Source organism: Cricetulus griseus, assembly GCF_003668045.3.
Source record: "Cricetulus griseus strain 17A/GY chromosome 1 unlocalized genomic scaffold, alternate assembly CriGri-PICRH-1.0 chr1_0, whole genome shotgun sequence".
NCBI classification, from domain to species: Eukaryota; Metazoa; Chordata; class Mammalia; order Rodentia; family Cricetidae; genus Cricetulus; species Cricetulus griseus.
In genome coordinates, this window is record NW_023276806.1 from 212,283,295 (window position 1) to 212,306,822 (window position 23,528).

General features: G+C 37.8%; 1 long non-coding RNA gene across 2 annotated transcripts; it reads left to right on the plus strand.

Annotated features, from left to right (window-relative positions):
• Nucleotides 1-2,572: 2,572 nt before the first annotated feature.
• Smim30 lies at nt 2,573-4,367 on the plus strand. Of its 2 annotated transcripts, none has more exons than XR_003479967.2 (3): nt 2,573-2,700; nt 3,013-3,106; nt 3,534-4,367. It is a non-coding gene; the product is annotated as a small integral membrane protein 30 (long non-coding RNA). The 2 variants fall into 2 exon arrangements; XR_003479968.2 differs by having other exon boundaries at nt 2,688-2,810.
• Nucleotides 4,368-23,528: the final 19,161 nt, after the last annotated feature.

Below are 23,528 nucleotides of genomic sequence, written 5' to 3' on the forward strand. Positions count from 1 at the left end.
TGTAGGCACATTCTGCCTCCTCTGATGGATCCCAGAGGCTCTTTCCCTTCAGGGCCTATCAGTGACTCATTTCTAATGGTTATAAAATAAGCAGAAACCACTTCTCCTTTCTTCTTTAATATTGTTTCTTAGTAACGGCTGATTGGGAAATTTGCTTTCCACTGCTGAGATAAGTGGTTTATGCAGTGTTCTTTGTCCTATCACTGGCTACCAGTGTTCTCTATTTTAGTGGGAATGGTATTAGCTTAGAATTCTCAAACTGAAAAACTAAATTCTGAATTCTGTCACTCTAAATGTTTAATGTAGTGATCTAAGTGGCCTCAATGAATATATTTAAGAATCTGAGCAGTGAAAGTAAGTATAGAACATTATATTTAGGCTCCTGTTTCAGATTATATTGCATCTTATAGTCACAGAGAAGTCTTATTACTAATAAGGCTACACAGAAAAGACATAGGATAACAAACTTTGAATGATGATTTAAAATAACATCAGCCTGAGCATCATCCTATATTAGTCCAAAAGCGAACTTTTTACTTGTAAGATACTACAATAAACAGAAAAAGTGACTAAACATTAATAGCATTATGGTATTATACTACCTTTATTCATTCATTCACAAAATAACTACTAAGTATCTACTACACAGCGTACTATTCTAATTGTTGGAAACTTAATCAGGAACCATGTGAAAATACTTCTACCTTGCCTGGTATTTTTACTTGAGCTTATTTGTTTACCTACCTAATATAGTGGGTCATTTTGATTAGGTTTGTGTTTTGTTTTCAGTGAGATAATTAGAGACAGAAGTGAAGTTTGAACAATGCTCTGGGCCCTGAATGATGTTACGAATAACTATGAAAAAATTTGTTGGAAATATCACTGGCAGAAAAAACAGGAAGGGCAAAATCTCAATAGAGGAAAACAAATTAGCTTCTTTATAAAACAGTGAAATATTAAATGTGAGCAGAATGGAAAGAAGGTGTGAGTGGTGGTCTGGCATCAGAGGCAAGTGGAGAAGTACTGGTGTTTGTGTCTTGACAAGTAACTTGGGCTTTTGTCTAATACGATGGAACTGGAGGTTTTAAGCAAAGGAGTAAATTACCATTAAAAGAAAAGCAGACTATTTAGAATGAAAAGAAAAACTAGAATTCTAACATCATCTAATCTGAAAGTGATGTATCAAAAAATGGCTTAGATTTCTGCTAAGGATGTGAGCACTAACTAGAAAATTTTAAGCACTTTCCCAAAAAAAAAGTCTCTACACAAATTTGCACCTTTCTTTTACAGACAGGCCAGATCATTAGTTAATTCCTGACTACACTAGCTTAATTGACAGACTCTTCAAACTTAAAATTAATCAAGAAATGTTAGCAAACTCAGGAACAATGTGTGTACCAGCACTAACTTTAGTCTTCAGACTTCCACTAGCTGAAATAAACATACCAGGAAAAAAAAAAACTCCCAAATGAAAACATTAGAATATAGAAGGATATTTTGAAAGCCACAAAATAGGTTCAGTTCCAAAACTAATTGATAAGAAGATACATAGCCAAATGTAGCATAAGGCAAATGCAATTAGAGAGAATTTGTTAATCAACTTTAAAGAAACAGTACTGTCAACCTGTCAGACACCTTGATTTAAGTGCATTTGACACTTCTGGTTCTCCTGTAAAATCTTGGCATATTTATCTTATCAAATAATTATTATCAACTAATGTTACTAAAGCACCTGCCAGATGTGTATATCAGGAGCCAGAAGTATAAATCTTTGCTGTCTATAGAAAGACACAACTGTGTTTGAAGGGATCCCACCACACAAGAATGCATGCTCGGTTTTCAACACGGAACTGAATGTGTCCATAGTACCTTCCTGGTCTTATCAGGACAAGTGCAATCACCTCTAATTCTGCATGGTTACAATAGGAAGGTGACAAATTGTCACTCAGTATGAAAGCTCTCAGGCCAGACTAGAAAGAAACATTCAGTAAGGGTATCACAGATAACAGAATTCAAACACCTTTCAAAGTTAACACTTACAGATGCAAACGAATAATTCTTGTAATTAGAGTACTAATTTGACATCTTAAAATACTGGGCTTTTGAGAATGAGCGTTCTGAGAGACACGAACTCAAATCAGAAAAGATCTGGTTATAGGGCTGAAACCATATTTTCTAAACTTGTTTTGCACCACAAATGATTCAATATTTTCCAAAGTTTCTGGTAAAATGTGCTTATGCCCCCTCCCCATTGACTTTTTTTTTAAAAATTAGCAAATGTCATTAGGCACATTTGCAATATTTGCAGAAATGTTGGAAGGCCTGCAGTTTGAAAGCATCCCAAACAGATGGCTCTACTCAGCTCTCTCTCCAGTTACCAATTTATTTCAGAGTACCAAAAAGACATATTTTTATGCATCTAGGAACCCTGAAAGGGCCAGAAAACACGTGCTGTTGTTTCATTGGTCTTAACACGAACTCACTAAACCTTTACTTGAACGAGCACTCCACCTCTCATTAACAGTAAAACACAAGGGGGACATGGGGAAAACCGCACAGCTCGCAGGAGCTGGGGCGTCTGTTCCTCAGCCAGTGATCAGAGAGCCGTGCATGACGGGAGTAGGCAGCGGGGATTATGGGAAATGTAGTCTGGCGACGCCGCCCTGCTCGCCATTCCTGTAATGGCTGCTTTCCGGTCAGGTAGCGTAGGAACTCCAGTCCCGGGGATTCCCTGTTTGATTAGCCCCGTGTGGTTGTCAAACGCTGCAAATTTGAGCCCTCCCGGGACAAACGAACAATTCTTTCCCCAGGTCTTTGTGTCAGATATTGGGACGAGTTTGCTTCTCAGATGGGTTTCGTTTAGGTTTCTCTGTGTGTGAGAACTAACTTTAAATGTGGTAGTCTCTTTCTGAACGAACTGTTGGGAGGGGCGTTTCTGGCCTTGCATCCGCCCCTCACCGGCTGTAGCTTCCTCTCTAACATAATGTTTAAATTTTCTTCCCACCCTAATAGGGGTGCCGCGGGTAACCTCTTAGCCTCGGGACCCGGAGCTCCAAAGAGGAACTGTTTGCACATTGGATAGAATTTTACCTACGCTCTTGTTTAGGTAAGTCGTATTAATTCCTGGCAAGTTCACAGAGCAGCGGGTTGTGCTGTTTGACTTTTATCAGATTTTTGTACATAAATAGGAGACGTGCTAAAAAATATTTTTTTTTATTTACTTGTTAGTGTAACTTCTATTTACAAGTGTCACATGCATCTTTTTCCTCTCTTGTTAATGATGTCCAGCTGTCCAGTTTCAGTTTGGCCGGTGCATATCCTGTTCGAATTACTGTTGAAATTTCTAGAGCTAGGGTGATGCCATGAGATTCACCTAAAATGACTGTCCTTAAGTACACTTTTTTAGTCGTTGTAATGTGTAAAATGGGCAAACTCTGAAATGACTCACAAACTCCAGTTTAAAAGATGGCCTATTTATATGGTCGTTCCAAAAACTAAGGCTTTTTAACAGTTTCTTCCGTTTCCATGTTTAGTTTCTAGCAAAAGTCAGCCCTCAAGATCCCAACAAGATGAATTCGGTTTCAACACAGCTGATCTTAATCCTCACTTCACTGCTCCTGATTGTGCCTGGTGTTGAAGCAGTAGAAGCCGGAGATGCCATTGCGCTCTTGTTAGGGGTGGTTCTCAGCATCACGGGCATTTGTGCTTGCTTGGGGATATACGCAAGAAAGCGAAACGGACAGATGTGACTCTGAAGGACTCTTCGGAGCTAGACTTCACCCTGACCACACTGAAAACCATTGTGCTATTGAGGCCAGACCCAAGGTTTGATCTCTCCTGTTCCCAGCAAGAAGAGGATGGTTTCACATTCTTGGAAGTTTCTCCTAAGATGGGAGTGGATGGGTCGGGTGGGAGTGGGGGCTCTTTACAGCAGAGAGTGCATTAATAACATGGCCTATAATTTGTATTTGCTGCTTGGGAAGGGGGTCAAAGCGGGCTTAAATTTGCCTAAGTATTATTTTGTACTTCTAAGTTGTTAAAGCATGTGAAATTGGAAGAAGGAAGTATTTGCTCAGAATCTAGTAAATCGACATTGTTGCTGTATTAATCACTGCCTCTTGAATTCTGGGGGAAATCTTTCTCTCCATATTTGTTGTTGTTGTTCTGTTTTTATCTCCCTAGGTGATTCTGTATTAAATAGCCAAAATTTGAAACTTTTATGTCTAAGAAAAAGTTTAACTAAAACGTACTGAACATATCTAATACTAAAATGAAGAGATATTTGTTAAAAAAATAACTTTATATTAATGGAGTAACAGCTCCTTTGTGAGAAGTACTATATCAAATACATGTCCATTATGCCATAAGTCTGTTTATTTTGGTTTGCTTGTATCTACGTGTGGACTAGTTATTTACAAGATAGAAAAAGCCTGGTTACCTTAACATATCACAGTGGGTGAGAAATGGACGTCTGAGATAGGAAAGGCCTCTGGTAGAAAATCTATTAATACAAAAGGAAATGTATTGGCCTGCATTGATTTATACACCAGCTAAATGGACATACCTTCTTTGCCCTAGTAATTTAAAAAATCCCCATAGCCAACATAGCCAGCAAACTACAGAGGATTTAAATACACATCTTGGGACCTTGGACAGATATTTGGGGTTAAAAATCTGTATTTTGAATGTTATTATAGGTTCGAGAAAACCTGCTCAAACATGTTAGAAGTCAGGAATCACTTCAGGTCCTTATGTTTCAAGTAACATTTCAGCTCCTAAGTCTGGGTTGCATAGCAAGAGGGGGAGTGGAGCCCTGAAGCTCCATGCTTGTCTAAGGTCTTCTGGCCTTCATTTGATTTGGAAGATTCAGCTGGGATGAAATAGTCTCAGGGAATCAAACTAATCTGTGCTTTCAAAGAAAGTAGATGATCAAGTTGTTCCCAAAAATGAATGGGCTAATCTCCAGATAACCATGAGAGCCTTGACTCCTGCCGGGAAACAGGCTGTGGCAAATATAAAACCTTTCCACAAGTCAACAGATGTGGCTTCCCTGAGAGTTTTAGTTACCAGTAAAAGGTAGTGAGGAGTGCTTATGTTACAGAGATGCAGAAACCGGATAAGTGTACTGTTTTTTAATGTGTTTTCTTTTTCACCAGAGAAGACGCCAGCAGTCTCTACCTGTGTAAATTGGCAGTTACTGGAACTTGTTTGAGCTTGTTCAGGAGAAAGGAATGCTACCCGTGGCAGGGCAGGTGTCATCTTGGTACACAGGCTCATTGGAGCTGATTTAGAGCGCCTGCTCTCTTCCCTGCAGGTCTCAGCTTTTCCGATGGATGGGAAAAATCTAATGTAAAGCATATTTTAAGTCCCAGTCGTTTAGTTACCTCCAGGTACTATTTTTAGCACATTCAAAATAAGACTACAGGAAAACTGTCTTCACTGACAGTGTGTTTCCAAAAGTACTCTAAAGAATGTTTTCAAAAACTGTCATTTCCTATTTTATCCTTAAAAGTAGAGGTGTGTTTGTCGGGGGTTGGGGTGGGGCTAAAAATAGCTCCTCTGGGCCAAGGAGATGACTCAGTAGGTAAAGGTGCTAGCATTGACTGATGACCTGAGCAGGATGCTCAGTATTCTCATAGTGGAAGGGGAGAAGCAACTCCCACAAGTGACAACATTGTCTCCATACAGGTTCCGTGATACATGGTCACACTCCCAACTTCTGACATGACACTAAATAATTATTGTTTAATGTAAGAAAAAACCCAGCTTCATTGCCTAAAGACAGAAACCTGGCCTGGGGAGATGGCGTCCTTGAGAACAGTGATTGCTTGCTGTACAAGTATGAAAACTTAACATGCATCGAAGAACCTGATGCAGCAGCACTGCAGAAAATCCCCACTCCAGGTATAGAGACAGGTGGATCCCGGGGGCTTTCAGGATAGCCAGCCGCTTTAGCCAATTCATTGAGTTCTAGGTTCTGTGAGAGGTCCAGCCTCCAAAAATAAGAGCAACTGATGAAAACTCAGTGCTCCGCCCTCCATTTGCACACACATATACACACCACACACAAAATAACAAAGAAAGCCATGTGATGGACCTTAATCGTCAGCTCCTTTGAGAATCTGATAAATGCTTTTGATTTTTTTGTTCCTAAATAATATCTATACGCAGTAACATTTTCGGATTAGTTTCACAAAATTTGCAGTGATAAAGCCCATCTAGGAATCAACAATCACAATTTTCTGGCTTGTTTGTTTGCTTGTTCTCAAGCTCAGATTCTTTTCAGTTGTACAAGTCATCACTTTGCTTGGAGAGAGTGTAGCTGTCAGGCCCCAGTTAGGGGAGTAGGGTTGACCGGTGTCCCTCAGATGCTTGGCACAATGTTTTATGTCACATAAATGTTCTGCTAGTTAGAAGGGCTGGGTTCAGTTAAAAAGCAGAAACAATAAATAAAAAATTTAAGGTCCTTGACAATATATTTTTGTTTCTCACTGCTTTCACAATTTTGTTTTTATTTTTCAGAGCATGGGTATAATGTATCTCTGTCTGGGGATCTTCAGTTTATTCTAGATGGAACTTTCTGAACTGTTAAACTTGAAAGTTTCAGAGTTTTTTGTTTGTTTTTTTTTTCCCAGATTTAGGAAAATTTCCTCCATTATTTCTTCAAATACTTCCTCAGCCTGACCATTTCTCCTTTTGTTTTAGGACCCCATTGACCCAGTGGAAGGTGGTTTGTTGTAGAACTGGCAATTTATTAGCTTTTTGCCTGTGTAATTTCTAGTGATATTGTCTTGGGTTCAGTAATCCTACAATAGACTTTTTTCAATCCAAAGTTTTTCATTGGCTTTTTCTTTGTATCTTCTATTCCACTGCTAAGAGGTTCTACTTTTTTCATTAATTTCAAGCTCTCTTTGAGCGCTCATTGAAGCACCTTCCCAGTGTCTGCTTCAGCATCCATGTTATATGATGCTATATCATGTGAGTGACAAGCATTGAATGTGCTCAGTGGTAGCATGACAGACGCTCAGCAATAACTGCTTAGACTCTTTAGATGGTACATGGAATTTGGTTTTGCCTGTTCAGAGAAAGAACAGATCTGGTCCATGGTCCACCAGGAAAAATACTTGGTTCTCAATTCATTGAAGCCATAAAAATATAAGCATACTGGGACTGGAGAGAGCAGCAGTTAAGAGTACTTGCTGCTCTTCAGAGAACCTAGGTTCAATTCTGTCACCCACATCATGACTCATAGCCATCTAGAACTCCAATTCCAGGGGAGCCAGTGCCATCTTTCAGCCTCTAAGATACACAGACATATGTGCATGCAGAAGATTTATACATATAAAATAAAATTTTTAAATATATAAACAAACTGGAAGTTATTGTGTTTCCCATGATAGTGAGTAGAAAAGAAGGTCCTGGTTTGCTTAACTAGCCCTAAGCATGATCTTCATACTTAGATGATAACAGATTCAAATCTATACAAATCTGCAGGATAGCATATCTAGGTTTTCTAATTTTAATAACTAAATATTTTCTGCAAAAAACAAAAGTATAGTTGATACAGAAATGCACTGCAAAATGTGTTTTATTTTCTCACTGGCAAAGTACAAGCTGCAATACTTATCTTCCACTGAATATTATCTATGAGTGATTGAATTGAAAATATTAGTTGATTCTTTATAGTCTGAAATGATATTGTGAAATGTCATGAACAAGAAGGTTAAGTATTTGCAAAGGGCTAACCATGAAGCACTTTGTTAAACACTGGGATTATAAATACCCTATTTCACAATATTAGTCAAGATAATTATGCTCTAATTAAATGTTCATAAATCACTTAAAAGAATTTAGAATGCATATCCACCAAGAATGGGAACCTTATCATGTTTTATTTCATAACACTGACACCAATGTAAAACAATTCCATGAGTCTTGGTATGTTATGCACTTGCTCCCACACGTTGTGAGACACCTTGGCAGACAGCACCTTTGGCCTCTACACTTGGGCATTTTTGTTTGAGATACTATTTTTGTGGCCTTCATGATTTTATTTTCCTTATGCCTAAAAGCAGTATTACTAATATGTTATAGTATTGAAGTTACCCGTTTCAGTCAAAAGCAATGAGGAGTTAGTTGATTCTGTCTTCAATTCCTCACTGACAATGGCGGTTAAGTCCTTTGGTACATTTTGGATCCAGTTCAGTGGTGTGTGGGCAGTTTATTTTCTGATCTGAATGAAAGTGACTAGGGATTATTTCAAGAAGGAAGAATAAAAAGAAAGCATTGCCCTGCCACTCCCGCTCAAAGCCAGCAGTCCACCAGGTGACTGACTACTAGAGGCCTAGCAGTGTTGATGAATAAGGGAACTTGCAGCTTCAGTCTCAGGCACTGCCACTGGGAATTAATTAGTTAATGATCTATGTACCATGTAATTGGGGAAAGAAAACATTTTAACTGGTAAGCCACTGGGCAAGCTCTTCTACACTGCTCCTGTTTCCCTATTGATACCATTCACCAGCAAAGACAAATTGCCACAGATACCTAATGCTTCCCTGGGTCTCCAGACTCACATTAGTGTACTTTACACATTCTGTTCCCCTCCCTGAAGCTTTCCCTAAAAGGGGTTAGTGATAACCATCCTTCAGAATCCAGGATGCATTTCTTCTGTATATTGTATAGATTACATTAAACCTTGATTTTTGCAGTTATTTATCGATGTTTGTTTTCCCCAAAAGTCCTGCTGCTCCCATCCTTTCTGATCTGCCATTAAATCTATTACTTATACTCTAAACTTAGTGAAATGGAGATTGTCTTTTTATCATTGCAAGAAGTAACAAACCTAATCTGCCCTGTAAGACATCTCAGTATGTGTTTACTTTGTTGTTTAATTTACTTGCTCAAAAATCTTGAAATACAGCAACCTTGGCTAAACAAGTAGACTACAAGATGGAAACCGATACTAATGTTCTTCAATATTATAACATATTGGGACTTTTCCATTTATAGTCAAATGTGTGACCTCTCTTTTCTTGATAAAAATTGTATATTAGTATTTTATTTTTCTCTATTATGTACTCATAAGATAATTGACAACACATGGTAGTTTTTAGCTGACACTACCACATGGGAGGCCAAATTTCACATTTCATGCAAGTGAGGAGACTATGTCCAACAAAAGAGAAGAAAAGCTACCAAGAGCCAAAGTCCTATATTTCCAAAGGTCTCTCAAACAAGTGGCCTTCAATAGCATTCCACTGCTCACCTTCAGTCACAATGAATGGATTTCTAAAGAGCTGCTTGCTTTATCCACCCTGCTGTTTTGCTGGACTCTCATCCAGGTATTATGACTTTCTGAGCCAATGGCAAGGCATAGTTAATGTACAAAAAATAAATAAAAATAAATAAATAAATAAATAAATAAAATTCACCTTTAAAATATCTTGCTCATGTTCATACTTAGGCCACTCTATACCAGTCGTCTTATGGAAATAGGAACTTTACTGATGGGGCCAGCACTCAAACAATATTTAGTATTTATATATAAGCTATGGTATGCTTTTTCAAGGAACCTCCAATGAAGAAAAGATTTCTTTAAACATCTAGCTTTTAGAAAGAGCCAAAAATAAACCATTGCTGAGTGTTGTGAGGAAGGGGAACAGAAACAAACAACACCCCTTGGTGAGTTATTTGCCAACTGAAGAAGAGCACAGAGCTCATTCCTTATCTACACATGATGATACTTAGACTTGGATATGTCAAGTTACTTAGAGCAGTATGCTTACACATAGTGACAGAATAAATGATTATGTCATGGTAATGCAATAAGAATTTTTCTAATTTATAAACCATACTAGCAGTTTAATACATATATTTGTTATGTTTCTTGGTTCATAGTTGAGAATACAGTCCATCATGACTGGGAAGACATGTGGTGGGAGTATTTGGGAAGTCTTCACTATTAGTCTGTAGTCAAGAGGCAGAAAGATCAATGCTGGTACTAAGCTTGCATTCTCCTTTTCCCCCATTTTCATTAAGTCCATGATGCCAGCCCTTGGATGACAACCAACACAATTAGAGTGACTTCCTTCTTCTGGAAGCACCCATACACAGACATACCTATTAGTGTATCTCCTAGATTCCAGTTCTAGTCAACTATGAGGACTAATCATAACACCACATATGTAATGTATTCTTTTACAGCCAGGAAAATTATGCCAACAATAATAATTTCATTAAATAATGAAATGATATTAGGAAATGAGCAGGGTATAGAGATGCACACCTACTATATCAGACCTCAGAAGACCAAGACAGGAGGATCAGTAAATTACAAGCCATGATGGGCTAAAGAGGTGACCTGTCTTTAAAATACAAACAAAATAAATCTACATCTTATCTGCATACCCAAGAAACAACCATTTTGCACACTGCCTTTCATATGTATAAAGTTAATTAAACCACATTAAAACATTCACTTTAGTTTTTCTATCCTTTTTATTTTCCAGTGTGTCATGGATAGTGTAACTCAAGCACTCTTTCACACCATACATTTTCATTTCCTATCGCTTCTTCAAAGGCCATTTCATTAACAATGTCAGTGATGTCTACCATCTTACCATTATTGACAACACTATAATAAGAAAAACAGACAATTTTCACTGTCAAAAAAAAAAAGACAGACATATGGGTTGAGCCTTTGACTCCAGCCTACAAATTGTCTTTTAAATATTGCTTTTAGGTTATAATTCAATAGCTGCAAATGTGCACACCGTGTATGTCTAAACAGTCTGTCCAACTGATCTCTCCCAAAGTGGAAGATAATTGAGGGGACTACACACCATTGAATGAGAAACACTACCAGTCTGGATTTAGAAATGGCGGTATGAATTCCCAGTGTAGAAATAGAGCTTTTTATCCAGAGAGAAGATAAGAAATCTTGTATTAGAAAGAAGGGCCAAAATGAATCATTGTGTGCTTTTATAATAGGCAGTTTGTAAGAGGGGTCAAAAAGAAAACACTCAACACAGAAGTGAAGTAAGAATCACCACATGCTCTTGAACTGTCACTTTTGAGATTGTTCTTATTTCCATAATTGAAACAAGCATTAGTTGCCAAATGATGTCTAATTTTTTATTGTGAGAGGTCAACAGTAATGATAGCTGTGCAGAAATACTATTAATGTGATCATTGTTACAATAATATGCCCCATGCTACACAGCAAGGAGTTTCTTTCCCAGGTACTGTTGCTAAGGGAAGGGAGTTTACAGTTAAGGAAGGCTGTATCCTGTAAAGAAAAGAACACAAGAGGAAGAGTCAATGAGTCAATTTTTTACAAAAGCATTACTACATATGTGCCTGTGTATTTGTGTTGGTATTTATTCATCCCGATTCTGACTACACTGCAAATAGCCTGCAAGCCAATGGGCAACCTGCAAGTTACCATTGCCCTCATGTTATTAAAGAAAACTATAAATAAATAGAAATACTCTAGCCAAAACATGCAGTCTTCTGTTAGGCCCAGAACACCAATGATTACCCTCTTGGAACATTATGTTCTTTTTGTCTTTTGTTAGAACAACATTCTCTTATTCATTTATATAATGAATATGTGCTAAGAAATTGTGCAGTGCCAGATAAGCACACACTTGGGCAAGACTGATGTTAAATAAATAAATAAACACATGTTAGTTGGTGATAGTGATGGTAATAAAACACCCTAACTGACCACAAAGGGATTGGTGTACAGTGATGGTGTTTCACAGAGGGTGGTCAGGGAGACTGTCTAATGAGTGGATATATAAACAGACATCTAAAGGAAGTAAAGATCTGAGTTGTGTGGTAAGCTGAAGGATAGTTACACACAAGCACTTTAATCTCCTCTTCTTACACTGTCTTGCTTGTAGAATTTCTCATTATCAACTCTCTGATAGCACAGTCCTAAGGTTCCACCATGAGGAGACAACATGTAGCCAGCCCTGGCTCTCCAAGTTCAAGTTTTATACTTGCTGCCATTTATAGAAGTTCCCAGGTGACTCGATTGTTAATTCATGTTCAATTGCTAAAATTAAACTCATCTGTAAACACTGATTTTTTTTCTGATTTCCTCATGTGGGTGTGTGTGACCATCAATCTCCTAGCTAACCAACCTGGAACTTACGCTAATTCCCTATCCAGGCTGGGATCTGACCTACATAGGTCCTTTCTTTGTGTAGTTCTTCCCATGGTTTGTTCTCCTTGTACTATTGCTGATTTCTGAACATCTGTTCATAAGCTCAAACATTTTAAAATTATAAAAGTCTCTGGCTTTGATCTAGCAAGGGGGAAAAAGGTGAGCACTAACTCAGTGCATCATAACTGTGTCAATCTACACCCAGGAGCTACAGGATGCCTTGCAAGCTGCCAGATGAAAGAGAAGATGGACAGAGAGTGGTGTCTATCCCCAGCTCCAGTCCCACTTTACTCACAGCTCTGATACTGCAACTTCTTTCACATTAGATTTCTAAGTATAATAAGTGTAAATAAAAAAGTGCAGCCACCTAAAAAATTCAAAACCTTGAGAGTGAAGCCTGTCAGCTCCTTCTTCTTTCTGAAATGAAAGCCCTGTGGACTAAGGAAATCCAATTACGAAAATAGTACTGGAGAGAATTACTAGTTTAGGCTTCTACTTCTTTGGTAGATCCTGGCTTTGGTAACCTGAAGGTTTAGAATGAACGTGACATAACAATGTAAAAGTCAGTTCAGGTTTCCCAGAAGGTAATAGAAGTTGTAAGAGTCCAGAGTATCAGTAAGGAAGTCAAAACTTGTCTCCAAAATAGCACTTCCTGAAGTTATAGGACCTCAGCTTTTTTCCAAACAGAAGCCATTAAGTTAATGAGCTTTCCACAGCCCATATATATTTAAAAAGAAAATCTGTGAGTAGGTTGAGTTTCTAGGCTCCTGTATTCCATGAGATTTGATTTGATTTTTATTTCATGTTTTATCCAACTTTATATGGTGCTTATTTCCCTGGTGTGTGAAAGCAGCCAGTAGGGATTCTTGGCAAAGAAGGTGCACTATATCTGGATGAGTTGTGGTTAGCAGAGCCTATACACAAGCATGAGTTGTAGTTACCAGGGTCTCTATAGATGATCAGCTGCTGAGGAGTGATGTAGGAAGAAGGTCTCAGACACAACAGATTAGCAGAAACCTCATCTATGGCTCAAGTCTTGGCAACTGATTTTTCTTTCTTTAACTCTGTTCACCTGCTTGACTTTGATGCACCTAATTAACACTAAGACAATAGAAATGTGCTTCTAGAAGTCTCATTATTCCCATATATGCACTTAATGATGTAAAGCTGTATTGTATATTAGGAATATTGAAACAATCCGCCTTAGAGTGTTACCCAACAACCATTCTGATGAAGCCAATGAAAAATTTTTAAGTTGTTTTTCTAATTGATGTCCAGACAAAGAGTGGGCTCATGCCTCTGAAAAGTATCTTGGTGGCCAAGACTAGAGGTATGAAGTTTCTAAAGGCAAAAATCACAAAGGCCATGATTTATACCAATTAGATGAGGGCAAAGTAACCTTGAGATGTTCTTTCCTGGCAGCTTACAGTAATCATTTTAGGACATAGCATGACAGTCAGGTTTTACTTATATCTTTTCTAGTTATTTTACTTTAGGAATTTTGGTTAATACATCTGAATCATATTTGAGGCCGTGGAAATCTCAAATTTATTGCCAATGCTGACATGACCATTGGGAGAAAAGGGGAGAAGTGAGAAAACTTTCCAAGTAACACAAAATGGAGTACAAATAGGACACCGTTATCTTAGTTATTGCAATATAAATTAAGATGAATCATACATGTTGTAACAGCCATGTTAAATTTTAAAGACTTAATCTGGACATACTATAAGAAAAACATTTTAGCCATAACATTTGATACAAGTACTGAGTACAAATTGTCCGTTATTTTTACCTTAAAGTTGGTTTTATTTTAACATGGCTGAAGATTATGAGAAATGAATGGAAAAGAAAGTAATTTAATTCTTCTTTTAATTCTTCTTTTATTAATGAAATTTTTCATTTATTAACATCCCAACCAAAATTTCCCCTCCCTTCTCTCCTCCCGAACTGCCCCTTCCTCCCATCTGCAACCCATCCATTCATTCTCTGTTTCCATTCAGAAAGGGGTATGCCTTCCATGGGGTGTCAACAGAGCATGACACATCAAATTGAGGCAGGACCAAGCTCCTCCCCCTGCATCAAGGTTGGCTAGGTGTAGCAACACAGCATGGGGAGTAAGTTCCCAAAAGTTAATTAAGTGTCAGGGACAGGCCTTAGTCTCACTACTACAAGCCCCACAAACAGACCAAGATACACAACTGTCACACATATGCAGAAGGTCTAGGTCAGTCCCATGTATGTTCCCTAGCTGTTGGCTCAGAGTCTATGAGCTCCTATGAGCCCAGGTTAGCTATCTCTCTGGGTAACCCTGTCATGACCTTGAGTTCTCTGGCTTGTACAATCCCCCCTTCCTCTCTTCAAGCCTGTCCCAGTGCTGAGGTGTGAATCTTTGCATCTGTGTCCATCAGTTACTCAAGCTCTCTGCTGACAATTAGGGTAATCACTAGCTGATTACAGGAAATGGCCAGTTCATGCACCATTTCCACTATTGCAAAAACACTAATGACACTTCCCTGATAGTGGGAGTGCAAACTTGTACAGCCACTTTGGAAATCAGTATGGTAGTTTCTCAGAAAAAGTGGGGATCAATTTACTTCAAGATCCAGAATACCATTCTTGGGCATATACCCAAAGGATGCTCAATCATACCACAGGGACACTTGCTCAACTATATTCATACAGCTTATAGCCGGAACCTGGAAATAATCTAAATGTCCCTCAATCAAAGAATGGAAAAAGAAAATATGGTATATTTGCGTATTAATATGGTGTATTAATCAACTGTTAAAAACAGTAGCATCATGAAATTTGCAAGCAAATGAATAGAACATCATGAGTGAGGTAACCCAGATCCAGAAAGACAAACATGGTATGTACTCACACATAAATGGACATTAGAAGTAAAGTAAAGGATAATCAGGCTACAATCCACAGCCCCAAGGAGGCTAGATAACTAGGAGAGCCCAAAGAGGAACTCATGGATTTTCCAGGGAAGGGGAAAATGGGCTTGCATGGGGGTGGGGAGTGCATGAGAACATGAGGGAACAGACTGGACCATTTGGAGACAAGACAGGGTAACGCAAGAAAGGTCTTAATGGAGGGGTCATTTCGGGCTTAAGAAGAAACCTTATGCAGAGAAACATCCACAAGGATGACCCCATCTAAGTGATTTAATTCTTAATTTTTATGAATTTAAAAAATGGAAACATTGATTCATTTGTGACACTAATCATTTCTCAAGTGCCCACCTACCACATGGCAGGCACTATTCTAGGTACCAAGGAAATGAGGACAATCAACACAGAGGTCGTACTCTTGGGAACTATACTGCATCAATTATTTTCAAAAAGCAATGCAAATTCCCAGCATTTGTATACATACAGGTTAATACTTTATAAATCATAATTGTGAATCTATCTTTGTGATTAAAACACTCAGTCCCTCTACCCATCAAATGCCAATTCATGCATGTTCTTCTGCAGTGCAGTAATGAGACCCATCATGAAACCCCAGCAAGCACCTCTCACCTATGTGGTGCCAGATGGCAGGAAAACTAAACCATTTATAGAGTGGATTATAAGCAGGCTACATACAAAAATGATGTCTCTGCAGGATTCTTGGTCTCTTAACCAAGTGCCAAGGGATTATGTTTTTAATTCCTATTAGAATTTACAGGAATTAACAGTGCATGAATGGGAACAAACACATCCTTAGCTGGAAAGTAAAGTCTTGTGCTCCAAGACTTTTGTGTTACTTTTACAGATATTTATCATAAGAGTGCTATAAAATAAAATTTTAGAATTTTTTAAATTGCAAGCTTGGAACAGATTAGGCAATTCGATAAATTGATTTAAGGGCAACTAAGCATTGTAAAATCTTTACAGACAGATGCTTCCTCAGCTAAGTCAGTATATGAATAAGGTAAGTCCCCAAACCAAGAACTTGCTAACATTTTGGGTGCAAAAGAAGTCAGTGTGTATAAAAGGGTTTTGTATAATGTTAAGCAATGCATGCGCCTGCATTAACGTTGTGTATCCTTGAAATACTGAATGCCTAGTTGAGAGGGAGTTTTATATGCTGGGGTTGCTTTTAGTTCAATGATCCATTACCTACTATAAATAAAATGCAAGAGAACAATGTTCCTTCAAGAGTAATATGATTATTGAAGCAAACTGGCCCTTACAAAGACTTCTCTGTATACCAGTGGAACAAAATGACGGTGGTTCTGGATCTGTACTACACAATCGCATAGTCACTGGATAAAATACCACACTAACCATAACAGCCAGAATGTCCACATTCAGAATTCTCACAGGAGTACAAACTGTTTACCTGGATGACTTACATTGATCTAGTCCTCTAGCTGTCCTAGATAATTGTTCAGACACTAAAATTCAAACTCATTCTAAAACTGAGACAAGCAGAGAGCTCTGTTCTACTATCTTAATTGACACTGGAGTATATAAAATCTATAGTAAAAAATATTTGAACTCTTGGCATAAGACCATCCCCATCTCCGTCTTCTTTTATTTTCCAACTTCTATTGAAAATAGATTATTTTATCACATAATATATTCTGACTACAGTATCCTGTCCCACTACTCCTACCTACCTACCCTCCTATCTGCATCCACTCCCTTTCTGTCTTTCATTAGAAAGAACATGATCCTAAGAGATAAAATAAAACATAACAAAATAATAAAACAAAACAAAAACCCTCACATTGAAGTTGGACAAGGCAAACCAACAGAAGGAAAAGAGCCCAAGAGAAGGCACTAGAATGAGAGATACACATGTCCACACACTTGGGATTTTCATTCTAAATACTAAACTGAAAGCTATAAAATATATACAGATGCCCTGCCCACCTACCTCTTCTAAGCCTGGTCCAGTGACCACCCTTCTACAGCACAGACATCAAAGAGACAATGACTAGCCTATAGAAGTATACATTCTTCAGTTTGTGAACATAACACATTTTGCATTTCAAATCTCTACACACAAGACACATTTTTTCATAATTTTCATGCATGTATCAATATTCCTTAAGCCCCATTGGAATGATTAACAACCCCTTAGCTATAGCCATGCCAGAAAACAGCTGTTGTAAATCACATACCAGCTACCAATACAGGATATTGTGATTCTAGATCAGATAAAGAAAAAAGGCAATGCCAAAAAATTATTATGCAGCAAACCTTATGCATCACACTTTTAGTCTTTGGGGTCTTTTCAATGTGACCTGCTGCCCTGTTTTCAGTTGAAAACACTGCTCTGTGCTCCCTGTTGCAAATACAAACTATTATCGGCTCTGGCCCTTGTTCAAGCTAAGATGACTTAAAGAGTGATTTGGCTGACAGTTTTTTAATACTATATTTAATTAATAAAATGAATCAGCATGATTTTATATAAGAGCTTTGTTTGGCTCAATGTATGTCTGGTAAAAACAGGAGAGTCCTTTCCACAAGGAAAACAAAACACAAGAGAATATTACCCTGCCATTTACCTGAGAGTCAAATCCTCCTTATAAAGTCTTTATCAAGTAGCTAAGTAAGCAATTCTCTTTCAAACTCTTTTCCTTTTTGGCCTGTAGATAACTATGAGAAATTTACAAACAAAATAAGAAAAGAAGTTATTCAAAGGAAACCATTACAAAGTTAAGTTAGCAAAGTTCATCTACAGAGAGAAAATAACATATCATGAACTGGGCAGTGCTCTGAATGAGAGGAGTTTCAGTGAAACTAACTAGGTGTGCTGTATTTTTTTATAGACAGAAAGAAAAAAAAAGTGTGGCGAGTACATGTTTTAACTCCATGTGGATCTAGCTTTTGAATGGTGTAGTGAGGCATTTACCTGTTTGAATGTAGCCTAAGCAGTTGGCAGCCTGTGATTTGCTGAAGCTCAGTTCCAGACATAGGGGGAGACTTGACTTCTTGTTATAATAGTACAGGCTTAGGTTTGTTTACATATTAAGTCAGGTTGCCAAAACATCAGAGTTTATAATTCTTGTGAAGCCCTGAGTGTTTGTTGAATGAATAAAATTGGGTGCCCCGAGACTTAGTCTCAAAAAAGTCATTTTTGTTGCAAAATTAAGTAGATAAGAGAATATTTCCCCTTTAACGAATGCTAATGAAATTAAAATACAACCAATATTTATAATATGTATAAATGGCACTCATACATTTTCAATCCAAAGACAGAAGTGTCTTTGTGTTATGAAGTTATAATTCTGTAAAGAGAAAACATGGCTTTGAAAATTTTAAGAGAAATGTAAAAGAAAGGCTAAGCAGAAAATCAGAGCACAGGTCTGGGCCAGCAGATCCTAGATCTAAAGGTACTCTTCTTTGCCTTCAGCATGTTTTAACTACGCTCATTTGTCACAAAGCTAAACATCACAGAAACTCAAGTAATCACTATATTATCACTGAACTGGTGCCCATAACAATGTCCTTAAAACACTGCAAGATTGAGGTATCCTCTGAAAAATGAAATAAAAAAAAAAGCCATTATACTTCTAGAGATTTTTACCTCAACATTGCATCTTTATTTCCTGAGAATTTATAAGCCATTTAAGATATACATGACTTTCTATTAACTTGACCATTAACTTAGCATCGCATTTCTTAGTCATTTTACCAACATATGGGTTCCTCTTCCGGCCTGTCCTGTAGACACATGCCCTGTCCTCCTGCAATTCCATTTTGGTTTTCCTAGAAAAGACTAACTGCATCTGAAAGAGGAAGTGGGGTTGGAAAATGGAAATTAATGGGACAATTCTGAGTATAATAAGAGAACAAGAGATTTTTCTTTAAGCTCTGAAGTTGTAGCAGCCATTAGTAAAGAACTTCGAACTCAAGTTTCCGTTGTCATCCACAGCACATAATTTAACGAATGATTTAAAAGTTTTCAAGACTTCTTGAAGAAGAAGACATGCTCTATACATTTAAATAACTGCCACTTTGTTAATAAACCAATTCAACAGTATCAACAGAATTCATTAAAACCTATGTCACGGAGACAGTGCTGTGGCTACCAGTACAACAGTTTCTTACTCTAACCTTAGAAGCTTTTAAGACTGTGTCTTTGCTTGTTACTACATATAAACTTATCTCTCATAAGTTGCTAAATCTACTACCAGACCCAAGAGTATCTTCTCATTCACCATTCATCTAAAATTCTAAGTCACAATTTGCATGGATGATGACCACTCCTCCTTGAAAGTCTTTATTCCCAAGGTACTCCTGACATTAATGTTGCTCATCTTTCCATTTACCCCATGCATGTATGACCACTCCCTCCCCATTTTTGAACTAAGGGCAGTGGGAATAAGAGACTCTCTTGACAGTTTCTAACAGGCAATGCCATCCATCAGTTCATGCTACTCTACCTTCACTACCCTTGGTACTTCCTGAATTACGCCTTCACTTTTGACTGCACAAAAGACATCAACATTTGAAATAACCACCAACATTTCACTTTCCATATGTCTAAAATAACTTATTATTTTCATTGTTAGATGAGCTCTTTCTTTCCATTTTTATTTTTTCCAACCCCCAGCTAATAGTTCTTTTGTCTCACAGTTGCTAAATAGGAGAATTAACTCTTACTTTTCAAACCCCTTTTGCTTCCTTGAAATCACTTGACAAGCTTGTGGCTCCTCAAATCAGGCTAACCTACCCTTTGCTTCTAATCACGCCACCTCCTCTGGTTTTCTTTAGAATGGTGCAGCTGCCTCTCAGCTAATTCCACCACCTGAGCATTCGTTGTGTTTAATATCCACCTCTGCATCTGAGAGAGAATGAGTGCCACAAAAGGGTTATTAGATGAATTAAATAAGGAGAAATCTCTTAAAGTTCTTCAGAGAAGAAATTTTTCTTTGTAAAGGTCACAGAAAGTAAATTGCTGAGCTTTCAAAAGCCTGTATCTTAAACTGAGAAAGAAGATGCTAGCTCCAAAATTAAAAGTGAATTATAGTAGCACTTTGGGCCTTGTTTTGTGGCAAAACAGAAAGAAAAATCTGACAAATGAACCTCTTAGCAATGTGGAAAGAAATATGACAGATTCTTAATCTTTTAAAAACCTATAACAATTCTAAAGAAATCTCATTCCTTATTTGAGATGTTCACTATTAAGGTTATTCCAAACTCCTGAGGCACAATTTTAAAATCTGATGGTCATTATTTAGGTCTAGAGTCCACCATTCTAGTTTTCAAGCACATAAGTGCAATGCCCTAAAAAGTTTTAGCTACTTACATCAATGTGAAAAAAGTTAGCTTCTTTGAAAAACATTATTAAAATTTAAATGTATAATTGATCTATCAATTACATATGTTAGGTTAGCTCTTATTTCTCAATAATCTATCAGGATGATGTGGTAGACTTTGGAGAGCCCCTTTTGAGGGTCTTACCCTGCCTGGGGAGTGGAGGGGGGATGGCTAGGGGCAGGTGGGATGTTGGGGGGGAGGAGAAGGAGAGGGAGAAGGGATTGACATGTGAAGAAAGCTTGTTCCTAATTTGAAATAATAGAAAATATATTAAAAATCTATCAGAAAATGTTTCTATGCAAAAGGGTTCAATGGGAACCTTTCTTGTCAATAAAGATTTCAGAAATTGTGTAGAACTCCAAATTTACATGTTTTCTAAAGTTTTAATGACAAGCTATATGCAGAAAAAAAGTGACATTTTAAATGAAAAACTATGTATCTCTGGTGATATTTTGTTTATTACCTAACAAATAAAATTTGCCTGAAGATCAGAGTGCAAAGCTAGCCATACTTACTAGTCAGCCATACAGGCCAGGCAGTAGTGGCACACACCTTTGATCTCAGCAGCCACACTAGCTAACCACAGAAGCTGGGCAGTGGTGGTGTACTCCTTTAATCCAGAACCAGAGAGTAATATAAGGTGGGTGGACACAGGAGTGTATTCAGTCTCCAGTCACAATGAGGACAGGATTGTCCCAGCCTTGGTAGAGGCAAGAACTCGCTAATGGCTGGCTGCTTTGCTTTTCTGGTCTTCAGCTTGAACCCCAATATCTGTCTCTGGGTTTTATTATTCATGCTACAAATATCAATTTTAGAATATTTTATTGCACCCCATTCTGTAAATTAAAATTCTGATGAATTTGCACATAAGCAATGCATAGAATAAAACCACTGAAACCATAATGAGGCTGAGCATCATAGGACAAAAAACTAAACTAGTTAACTCCAAAAAGAAGGTAGTTTCTTTTTCAAATAAAATTGTCTATATTGAGTAAAAAGACCAAATTGAGCAAATTACCCCAGTCTTCCTAAACACAAATCAATACACTAAATGTAATATGTCAAATGCTGGAAACCTTTAAAATCCTTAAACCCAAGGATTAGGGTAGAAAACAACTTGCTGCATTTGCTTTGTTCCTTTATTCTTAACCTGAAAATCAATTTTTTCTAGGTTTGGTGATACAAGGAATCAAAAAAGAAATTAGCTGAGATCAAGTCCCCCTACAATGCAAACATAAATCTGCCACAGCAGCTATATGTTTAAGAACCTGTTGATAATATGAAACTTTGTTGGGATATTACACATATCCTTAAAATACCTCTTATTGAAAGACGCAAAATCCAGGTTTTCTCCTGTAGTGTGAATGAACTAAATTGAGAATTCTCCCATCAATTTTTGAGCTCCTTTCAAGGCAAGAGAATGACATTCTCGTCTAACAGCTGGGGGAAAACTGCATTTGAGCTCAATTGCAAAAGAACAATAGTTCTAATATACCTGGAGGTTAATACCAAAAACTTGTATATTCGTATGCTCTTCTATTGCCTAGTTCAGCCCTTGGATTCTGGCTCTGTGCTTCTTGCCGGAGTGCGTTGTTGCTCTCTGTGCTGCCAGAGTACTTTCCCGCTTCCCTTTGCTTTTAGACTTTTCAGTCTGGACAACCTGATGTCTGGTCAACAGTGGACGTTCAGCAAACTTACTCGAGTCACTTATTCTATTATGAATTTTTTAATCTTAAAAACTCATTCTTTGCAAAATGCGTTAAGATGTAATTTCAGAAGTAGAAAATTAATCTGTAGTTTCATAAAAACAAGTTTGAAATTTCACTTAAAAGTTTTTTTCCCATCATATACTTTTGAGTTCTTCCGAATCGTGTTCTCCAAAGCTGGGGTGTCACACTTGGGTGGAAATACCATCAAGTTACTTCCAGTATTGTTGCTGGGTTGACTCTCCTAAGTAAAGGAAATGCCTAAAATAAGTGTCTTATGAACATCCAAAGAACACGAACACACACACACACACACACACACACACACACACACACACACACACACACACACACACTAGATTAATCATTATTTTTTTAATTGGCTAAGAAAGTCTCCAATCAAATCAGGGCACTTAACATTATTTCGGCATTACTAACATTGGTCTTTGTGTAACCAGTGTGACATCATGACAGTGAAGTATTCATTTTTAAGCCTTAAACATTTTACTTCTATGTGTCCAATAGAAATACAATATGTAAATTAACCTATATTATCTGTATGCTGATTGGCTTGACTTCCCCTGAATGTCACAATCTCACCACCCAGCGATGAGGTATTTTGCTGCTGTCTGGAGATCAAATTATTACAGTTTTTTTCTGTTTCATTAACAGATTATTATAAAGCAATAAGCTTGCAGCAAGACAAGCAGACGTTTTACCTTGGGAATTAACGAAAGCGTGCCTGCTAGCTTTTAAGGGGTGGAGAGTGGGTAGTTGTTTAAAATCTTACCCCACCCTCACAAAAACTCTTTGGAAATGGGAGAATCGGGACGTGGATGATTCTAGAGGCGTTCCTAATCACCAGGTGTCAGACTATGTGGTGTTTGTGGACTGGTGTAAGTTTCCGATATTCATCATATTCCTGCTATTTTTATGTCTAATAACAAAGGAGAGGAAAGGGGGGACTCATACACACCACCGCTTTGACATCAGCAACCTATTGGTCAGCCCAGCTTGCAGGAGAAAGGAGAGGCTTGTTGCTTGGTGGGGTGGGCTGTGAAGAACAGCCATGTAAAATCTCTGTACTCCTGATCCGTTAGTCACATTCTGGAAGGTAGAATGAGTGTAGATGGTTTTTGCACTTGTCATCTGAACTTAGCTTCTCCTTCCTTAAACGCAGATCTGCGTGCCTTCGAGAACAGATGACGACTAACAAAGACAGGGCTGCCCTAACCCGCTTTCCTTCTTCCCCCATTGACAAGATTTTTTTGACTGTGCTTAATTTTTTTTTTCCTTTCTGTTTTCATTCTTTCCTTTTTTCTTTCCCCAGCTAACGTGCCAAATCAAAGATCAGCAGGGGAAAAAAAATCTTCTGAGAAGAAT